The sequence below is a fragment of the Triticum dicoccoides genome, chromosome 2B (genome assembly GCF_002162155.2).
Source record: "Triticum dicoccoides isolate Atlit2015 ecotype Zavitan chromosome 2B, WEW_v2.0, whole genome shotgun sequence".
Classification (NCBI taxonomy): Eukaryota; Viridiplantae; Streptophyta; class Magnoliopsida; order Poales; family Poaceae; genus Triticum; species Triticum dicoccoides.
The window spans coordinates 732,044,994-732,053,868 of record NC_041383.1 but is presented as its reverse complement, the minus strand read 5'-3'; positions in this window follow the sequence as shown (position 1 = coordinate 732,053,868).

Genomic DNA, 8,875 nt, shown 5'->3' with positions numbered 1-8,875 from the left:
AAAAATGAATACCCCCCTGCTAGCTGGGACCAACCTTGGTGGGAGGCTGAATTATGGGCCTACTAAGTTGACTGGGACGGAGTCCTTTGTCAACTTTAGTTAATATACGAATGATTCTAGCTCCAGTGACCGTACGATGTCCATCCAACGGCCGTAGTGCTTCTTCAACCTCTGGTCTTGTTGCTCCAGCCGCCCAAAGTAGCGCCGATCATGCTGCCTGCTCCTGCCGCCCGTGGCCGACTGTGATGCCGCGGAGGCCTCACCGCCCCCTACTACTCCCACCGCTGGCCAGGCCATCGCTCTACGCACCCACACCCCTTGTTATTCTGCGGCGACGGCAGCCTCACACCGTAGCCGAACAAGTGAACCCTCATACTCCTCTACACGTGGGCATCCACTGCCGCGTCTTCCTCGGCTCCGCGTCGTCCCCTTCCTAGGCCTCGCTGTCGTCCACCGCCCTGGTGCTCTCGGCACGGCGTGGTCAACATGGTCAAGGAATGGCTTCCATTGGACGTGGACTGTACGTGGAGAGGCTGACAGCTGGGTCCACGACCGCAGCAAGGAAGTGCCTCCTTATTACACGCAAAATAATTATTCCTCCTCCTGACAGCGGGGACCCAATGGACGGGCCACCGTATTTAGTGAAAAAATGTTTCCCCCTGTCTGCTGGGACCCACCAATTACATCTTCGCACGCAAGGAAGTGTGTCCGAAAAAAACGATTCGCCCCCCTGACTGCTGGGACCCACCAGCTACATCGTCGCACGCAAGGAAGTGCCTGACAGTCGGGACCCACCTGGTCGAAGCGTATGTAGTGTTGTTATTCTGGTCGCGAACGTGTACGTACATATATATTGGTGGATGTAGAGGTGCGCACGTGTCGTAGTAGAGGTGCGCACGTAGCATGTACACGTACGTACAGCGGCGAGGGTGCAAGAAAGAAAATACGGCCACGTATGTACATACGGGCAGGGTCTCTAACGCCTATCGCGCATACGTACATGGCTGGGTCGGAACGGAGAAACAGCGTCATCGTCGTGTTCATGGGGAGGCAACGGAATGCGTCGTGTTCATCGGGAGGCAACAGAACGCGTGGGAGCCAACCGGCTAGGTCGGAACGGAATGCGTAGTCGTGTTCATCGGGAGGGCTTGGACGGAACAGGCGATGGAAATGAGGCCTGGCGTACCGCACAACGGAGGAAATGGCCTTGTGTTCGACCGACCACGTTCGAAATGGGGTCCTGTTGATCGGGAGGGGCCTGGCGTACCGCAAAACGGAGGAAACGGACCTCCTACGGTCGAAACGGGGGTCCTGTTAATCGGGAGGGGTGTGGCGTACCGCAAAACGGATGAAACGGACTTGTGTTGGAGCGCTACGGTCGAAACAGGGGTCCTGTTCATCGGGAGGGGTGTGGCGTACCGCAAAACGGATGAAACGGACTTGTGTTGGAGCGCTACGGTTGAAACGGAGGGGAAGGGGTGTGGCGTACTGCAAAACGGGACCACGGGATATTGTTCATCTCCACCGTCGACCTCCTCCAGCCTCCACGGGCTACCGTCGACCTCCTCTAGCCTCCACGGGCTCCTGTTCATCCAGCCTCCACCGCGTGCTACTCCATCGGCTACTGTTCAACCACCCCTTCACGGGCACCCCTCCACCGTCTACTATTCATCCAGCCCTCCACACCACGGGGTCCTGTTCAACCACCCCTCCACGACCACCCCTCCACCGTCTACTGTTCATCCAGCCCTCCACACCACGAGTTCCTGTTCATCCAGAGGCAATGCCACCGCTCACTGTTCATCCAATCCCCCCCCCACACACACAACGCTCACTGTTCATCCCAAAGGCAGCATCGATCGGCTTCAGTTAGCAGCAGTAGCGAAGGAATCGCTCCATCGGGTTCAGTTAACAGCCATCGATCGATCCCTCGGGTTCAGTAACGTGTAGCTTGCAGTGCAATCGCTCGGGTTCAGTTAGAGCCCAACGCCTCGCTCGGCTTCAGTTAGAGCCAACGCCTCGCACACACGCGCGTACGTACGAGAGAAACGCGCATCGCTCCGCCCCCGACCTCCCACCGTAACCGGCAACTCCCCGAAATTTTCCTCCCCCTCGCTTCTACCATGGTTCTTTCCGTCATGGACGGCCCAAAGAATGTCATGCAGCTGCGTCTCCGGCCCGCCCAGGACGAAAAGCCCATTTTCTGTCATGATTTTTTGTCATAGAAGTAGGAGTCCACCACATCTATGATGATACCGGGTTTTGTCACAATTATCGTCATAGAAGTGTCATATGTATGACAGAAAAAAAATTCGTTCGGCCCAAAATGTCACGGATGTGTCTTTTTTTGTAGTGGTGGCTTTATTTTATAGAAATTATTGAACTCTCTTGCTTCACTTATATTATTTTTAGAGTCTCTCTCAACAGCATGGTAATTTTCTTAGATTATGCATTTAGTCCTAATATGATGGGCATCCAAGAGAGATATAATAAAAACTTTCATATAAAGTGCATTGAATACTATGTGAAGTTTGATTCCTTATGATTGTTTTGAGATATAGAGATGGTGATATTAGAGTCATGCTAGTAAGTAATTGTGGATTGGTAAGAATACTTGTGTTAAAGTTTGTGATTCTTGTAGCATGAACGTGTGGTGAACCGTTATGTGATGAAGTCGAAGCGTGATTTATTTATTGATTGTCTTCCTTATGAGTGGCGGTCGGGGACGAGCGATGGTCTTTTCCTACCAATATATCCCCCTAGTAGCATGCACGTAGTACTTTGTTTTGATAGCTAATAAACTTTTGCAATAAGTATGTGAGTTCTTTATCACTAATGTTGAGTTCATGGATTATACACACTCTCACCATTCCACCATTGCTAGCCTCTCTAGTATCGCGCAAATTTCGTTGGTGCATTACACCCACCTTATACTTTCCTCAAAATAGCCATCATACCTACCTATTATGGAATTTTCATAGCCATTCCGAGATATATTGCCATGCAACTTTCATCTCCGTTTATCATGATACGCTTCATCATTGTCATATTGCTTTGCATGATCGTAAGATAGCTAGCATGATGTTTACATGGCTTGTACGTTTTTATGTCATTTGCTACGCTAGATCATTGCACATCCCGGTACACTGCCGGAGGCATTCATATAGAGTCATATCTTTGTTCTAAGTATCAAGTTGTAATCTTGAGTTGTAAGTAAATAAAAGTGTGATGATCATCATATTAGAGCATTGTCCCATGTGAGGAAAGGATGTTGGAAGCTATGATTCCCTCATAAGTTGGTATGAGTCTCCAGACTTTGCAAGATAAAAGAGGCCAAAGAAGCCCACATAAAAAAAGAAAAAAAAAGGAAAAAGGAGAAAAAAGAGAGAAAAGAGAGAAGGGGCAATGCTATTATCCTTTTTCCACACTTGTGCTTCAAAGTAACACCATGATCTTCATTATAGAGTGTCTCCTATGTTGTCACTTTCATATACTAGTGGGAAATTTTTCCTTATATAACTTGGCTTGTATATTCTAATGATGGGCTGCCTGAGCGACCAAGTTGGATGCACACCCACTTAGTGTCGTTTTGAGCTTTCATACACTTATAGCTCTAGTGCATCCGTTGCATGGCAATCCCTACTCACTCACATTGATATCTATTGATGGGCATCTTCATAGCACGTTGGTACGCCTAGTTGATGTGAAACTATCTCCTTCTTTTTGTCTTCTCCACAACCATCATATTCTATTCCACCTATAGTGCTATATCCATGGGTCATGCTCATGTGTTGGATGAAAGTTGAAAAAGTTTGAGAACATCAAAAGTATGAAACAATTGCTTGGCTTGTCATCGGGGTTGTGCATGATTTAATACTTTGTGTGATGAAGATGCACAATAGCCAGACTATATGATTTTGTAGGGATAACTTTCTTTGGCCATGTTATTTTGAGAAGACATGATTGCTTTATTAGTATGCTTGAAGTATTATTGTTTTTATGTCAATATTAAACTTTTGTTTTGAATCTTAAGGATCTGAACATTCATGACAAAATAAATAAAATTACATGGATAAATATGTTAGGTAGCATTGCACATTAAAAATTCTGTTTTTATCATTTACCTACTCGAGGACGAGCAGGAATTAAGCTTGTGGATGCTTGATACGTCTCCAACGTATCTATAATTTTTTTATTGTTCCATGCTATTATATTATCTGTTTTGGATTGTTTATATCCATTATTATGCTATTTTATATTATTTTTTGGAACTAACCTATTAACCTAGAGCCTAGTGCCAATTTTTGTTTTTTCTTGTTTTAGAGTTTCGTAGAAAATGAATACCAAATGGAGTCCAAACGGAATGAAACTTCATGATGATTTTTCTTGGACCAGAAGAGACCCAGAGGACTTGGAGTCCAAGCCAGAAGAGCCATGAGGCAGCGACAAGGGTGAAGGGCGCGCCCTAGGGGCCCGCCCTCCTACCTTGTGGCCCCCTCGTGGGTCTCCTGTCCTACTTCCTCCTCCTATATATTCACATATATTCCAGAACCACCAGAAGCATCCAAAAAAATACTTTTTCGCCGCCGCAACCTTCTGTACCTGTGAGATCCCATCTTGGGTCCTTTTCCGGCACCCTGTCGGAGGGGGATTCGATCACGAAGGGCATCTACATCAACCCTATTGCCCTTCCTATGAAGTGTGAGTAGTTTACCATAGACCTATGGGTCCATAGGTAGTAGCTAGATGGCTTCTTCTCTCTCTTTGATTCTCAATACCATGTTCTCCTCGAAGTTCTTGGAGATCTATCCGATGTAATCTTCTTTTGCGGTGTGTTTGTCGAGATCCGATGAATTGTGGATTTATGATCAGCTTATCTATGAATATTATTTGAATCTTCTCTGAATTATTATATGCATGGTGTAATATCTTTGTATTTCTCTTCGAATTATTGGTTTGGTTTGGCCAACTAGATTGGTTTTTCTTGCAATGGGAGATGTGCTTAGCTTTGGGTTCAATCTTGCGTGATTTCACCCAGGGACATAGTAGGGGTAGCGAGACACGTATTGCATTGCTGCCATCGGGGATAACAAGATGGGGTTTTCATCATATTGCTTGAGTTCATTCCTCTACATCATGCCATCTCACTTAAGGCATTACTCCGTTCTTTATGAACTTAATACTCTAGATGCATGCTAGATAGCAGTCGATGTGTGGAGTAATAGTAGTAGATGCAGGCAGGAGTCGGTCTACTTGACGCGGACGTGATGCCTATATTCATAATCATTGCCTTGGATATCGTTATAGCTTTGAGCTTTTCTATCAATTACTCGGCAGTAATTTGTTCACCCACCGTATTATTTGCCTTCAAGAGAGAAGCCACTAGTGAAACCTATGGCCCCCGGGTCTATCTTTTATCATATAAGTTTCCAATCTACTTTATTTTGCAACCTTTATTTTCCAATCTATATCATAAAAATACCAAAAATATTTATCTTATCTTATTATCTCTATCAGATCTCACTTTTGCAAGTTACCGTGAAGGGATTGACAACCCCTTTATCGCGTTGGTTGTGAGGTTCTTGTTTGTTTGTGTAGGTACGAGGGATTTGCGTGTAGCCTCCTACTGGATTGATACCTTGGTTCTCAACTGAGGGAAATACTTATCTCTACTTTGCTACATCACCCTTTCCTCTTCAAGGGAAAAACCAGCGCAAGCTCAAGAAGTAGCAATGATGTAGGCTACATCATTTTGGACTGGACCTTCTTTTGCGTGGACAAAACTTTGGCTATAGCAAGTTGGAGGTAGATATTTCCTTTTGCTTTGGTACATCACCTAGTGGCAGCAAAATTGGATCATAGTCTGATTGTATTGTGTAATGAAGTTGAGGCGGCTAAAAGGAGGCTTGCAGTTGACCGATCCTTCATATATGAGGCCATGTGGCACACACACCATGAATTCCTTGCTATGGTCGATCATGCGTGGATAGAGGAGGTTTCAGACGGGTGTGTGGCACCGCTAAAAGAACAACTTGCCGGGTTGTCAAGTTCACTTGCTAGTTGGGGCTCTGGAATGTTTGGACATGTCTAAAAAGAACTATGACAACTGAAGGTTAGGCTGGAGACTTTGAGTTCGGCTCCGGGCCGTCAAGGGACTTCCTATGAGGAGAAAAAAGGGTAGAACAAAGGATTGTAAAACTTAACTATCGTGAGGAGATCATGTGGAGGCAGAGATCTTGAATTCAATGGCTAGTAGAGGGAAACGGTAACCCCAATTTTTTTCATCAAAAAGCCATTGAGACAAGGAGAAAGAACCGCATCAGACGACTTGTCAGGCATGATGGCACTGTATTTAAGGATGAGAATGAGCTGGAGGAGATGACTACGGAGTTTTATGAATACACTGGGCATGCATGACATGTTACCTTACATTCCTTTAATGATAGATAACTCAACAAATGATATGTTGAATTATCCAAAAGAAGTCAAAGAAGCTCTTTTTCCAAATGTTTCCAACAAAGGCTCTAGGCCTAGATGGTTTCCCCTACTCTGTTTTTCCAGAAAAAATGGAGCCTTTGTGGTGATGAAGTGACTGAGATGGCAATATGTGTTCTTAAGGGGGATGATTCTCTACATATTATAAATAGGGCATCATTGTTTTGATTCCTAAGGTATCTAATCCAATATCTAAGTCAATTTTGACCTATTAGCATGTGCAATGTAATCTTTAAGATTTTTTCCAAAGTACATGTGAATCAGTTTTAGTCCTAGTTGGGTTGGAAAGACTATGGTGTGTGTAAGGACAATTGGATGCCTAGAGGTAATTATTGAAGGACATTTTATCCTCGCTTGACCAATCCACTTCTCCTTATTGAGGAGTTGATCGATAAGGCAAACATATCATGGAATGAGGACAAGGTCCGAGAGCATCTATAAGCACTCGATGCTCACAGTGTGTTGCATATTCCTTTGAGCAATTAAAGCCTAGCCGATGGTTGGGCGTGGCACTACAAGTGAAGCGGAAATTTCATAGTTTGATTAGCCTATTGTCTTTTGAGCGATACAAAGAGGGGGCGAACAGACTGGCTGGAGAGACGAGCTGCAACATCAGATCATATGGCAAGCCATCGACAATGGAAATGGAAAGTAAAGGTTCCTGGAGTTATGAGAAATTTTGCATGGAGACTTGTCCGTAACTCAGTTCCTATTTGAACAAGTGAAGCACCAAAGGCATACAGTGGATTCCAGCAATTGCATCATCTGTAATGGTGCTGAAGATACATCGATACATTCATCGATTGACTACAATATGACCAAGTGTGTATGGTGGTTGATTGATGAACAACTTGTTGAGCACATGATTGCATGTAGACAGGCCGATGTGAGACTCCAGATGCTAGACACAAAGAATTCGGTAAATGATGATGATTTCATAAAGATCTTGGTGACCGTGTGGTCTATCTGGTGGGCGCGACAACATGCAATTCACGAACAGAATTTTCAATCACCTTTGACGACTCTCTCTCTCTCTTTTATTCAAAAATATCTAGTAGATCTTGCTCTTATTCTGAGGAGCTCAAAGCAAGCAAGACAGTTGTCGGGCAATGCTATCAAGCGTTGGTTACCACCTCCAACCGGCTTAGTAAACGTAAATGTGTCAGCGGCAAGGAACCAGGAGAGAGGATCCTTTGTAGCAGTGTGTTAGGATGAACACCGTAATTATCTCGGCACGTCGGCAGTGGTCTTGGGAAGTTTGATTGAGCCCAAAATTCTTGAGGCTATGGCATGTAGAGAAGGTTTGAACCTTGCAACAGATTTATATCTCCACAGGGTCTCAACGGATTACATCACAACAGTGATAAATGTGGAAGAAGACTATAGGGGCACTAGCACTGTAATTATCGAAAACTTCAAGATGAAGCAACAAGAGTTTTAGAGCTAAGTATTTTCCACGAGAAGAGGGAGACAAATTTTGAAGCTCATGACCTTGCAAGGGTGGTTGTATCCTTACCACCTGGTCGTTATGTATGGATGCTAGAGACTCCTGAGATTGCTTAGATTCCAAACTCTTTATTAGTTGAATACAAGTGTGTTTTTGTTGGGGAACATAGTAATTTCAAAATTTTCCTATGCACACACAAGATCATGGTGATGCATAGCAATGAGAGGGGAGAGTGTATCTTCATACCCTTGAAGATCGCTAAGCGGAAGTGTTTATCAACGCGGTTGATGTAGTCGTACACCTTCACGATCCGCCCCAATCAAGTACCGAACGTACGGCACCTCCGCGTTCAGCACACATTCAGCTTGATGACGTCCTCGCCTTCTCGATCCAGCAGGACGGGCGAAGTAGTAGATGAGTTCCGGCAGCACGACGGCGTGGTGATGGTGTTGGTGAAGAACAATCTCTACAGGGCTTCGCCTAAGCACTACGGAAACTATGACAGAGGATAAACTAGAGGGGACGGGGTTGCTGGCACACGACTTGGTGTTTCTTGATGTGTCTTTGGTGCTAGCCCTGCCCCTCTATTTATATGTTGAGCCTTGGGGTCAAAACTTGGAGTAAAAGCCTCCACAAAGTCGGTTTCACCCAAAAGGCAAGAGTCCTACTCGGACTCCAGGGCCAGACGCCAGGGTTCTCGGAGTCTGGACCCAGACGCCAGGGACCCTAGCGTCTCGCCCCTAGACTCCACAAAACTTTCTTTTGCGCTTTCCCAAAACCTCGTGGGCTTTTCCTTTTGGCCCAAATAAAGTGTTCTCGTACCCAAACATTTCGGGAAACATCTGGAATCCCTTCTGGTGAATTCTGGAACCCTTCCAGAGACCAAACACTATTATCCCATATATCAATCTTTATCTCTGGACCATTCCGGAG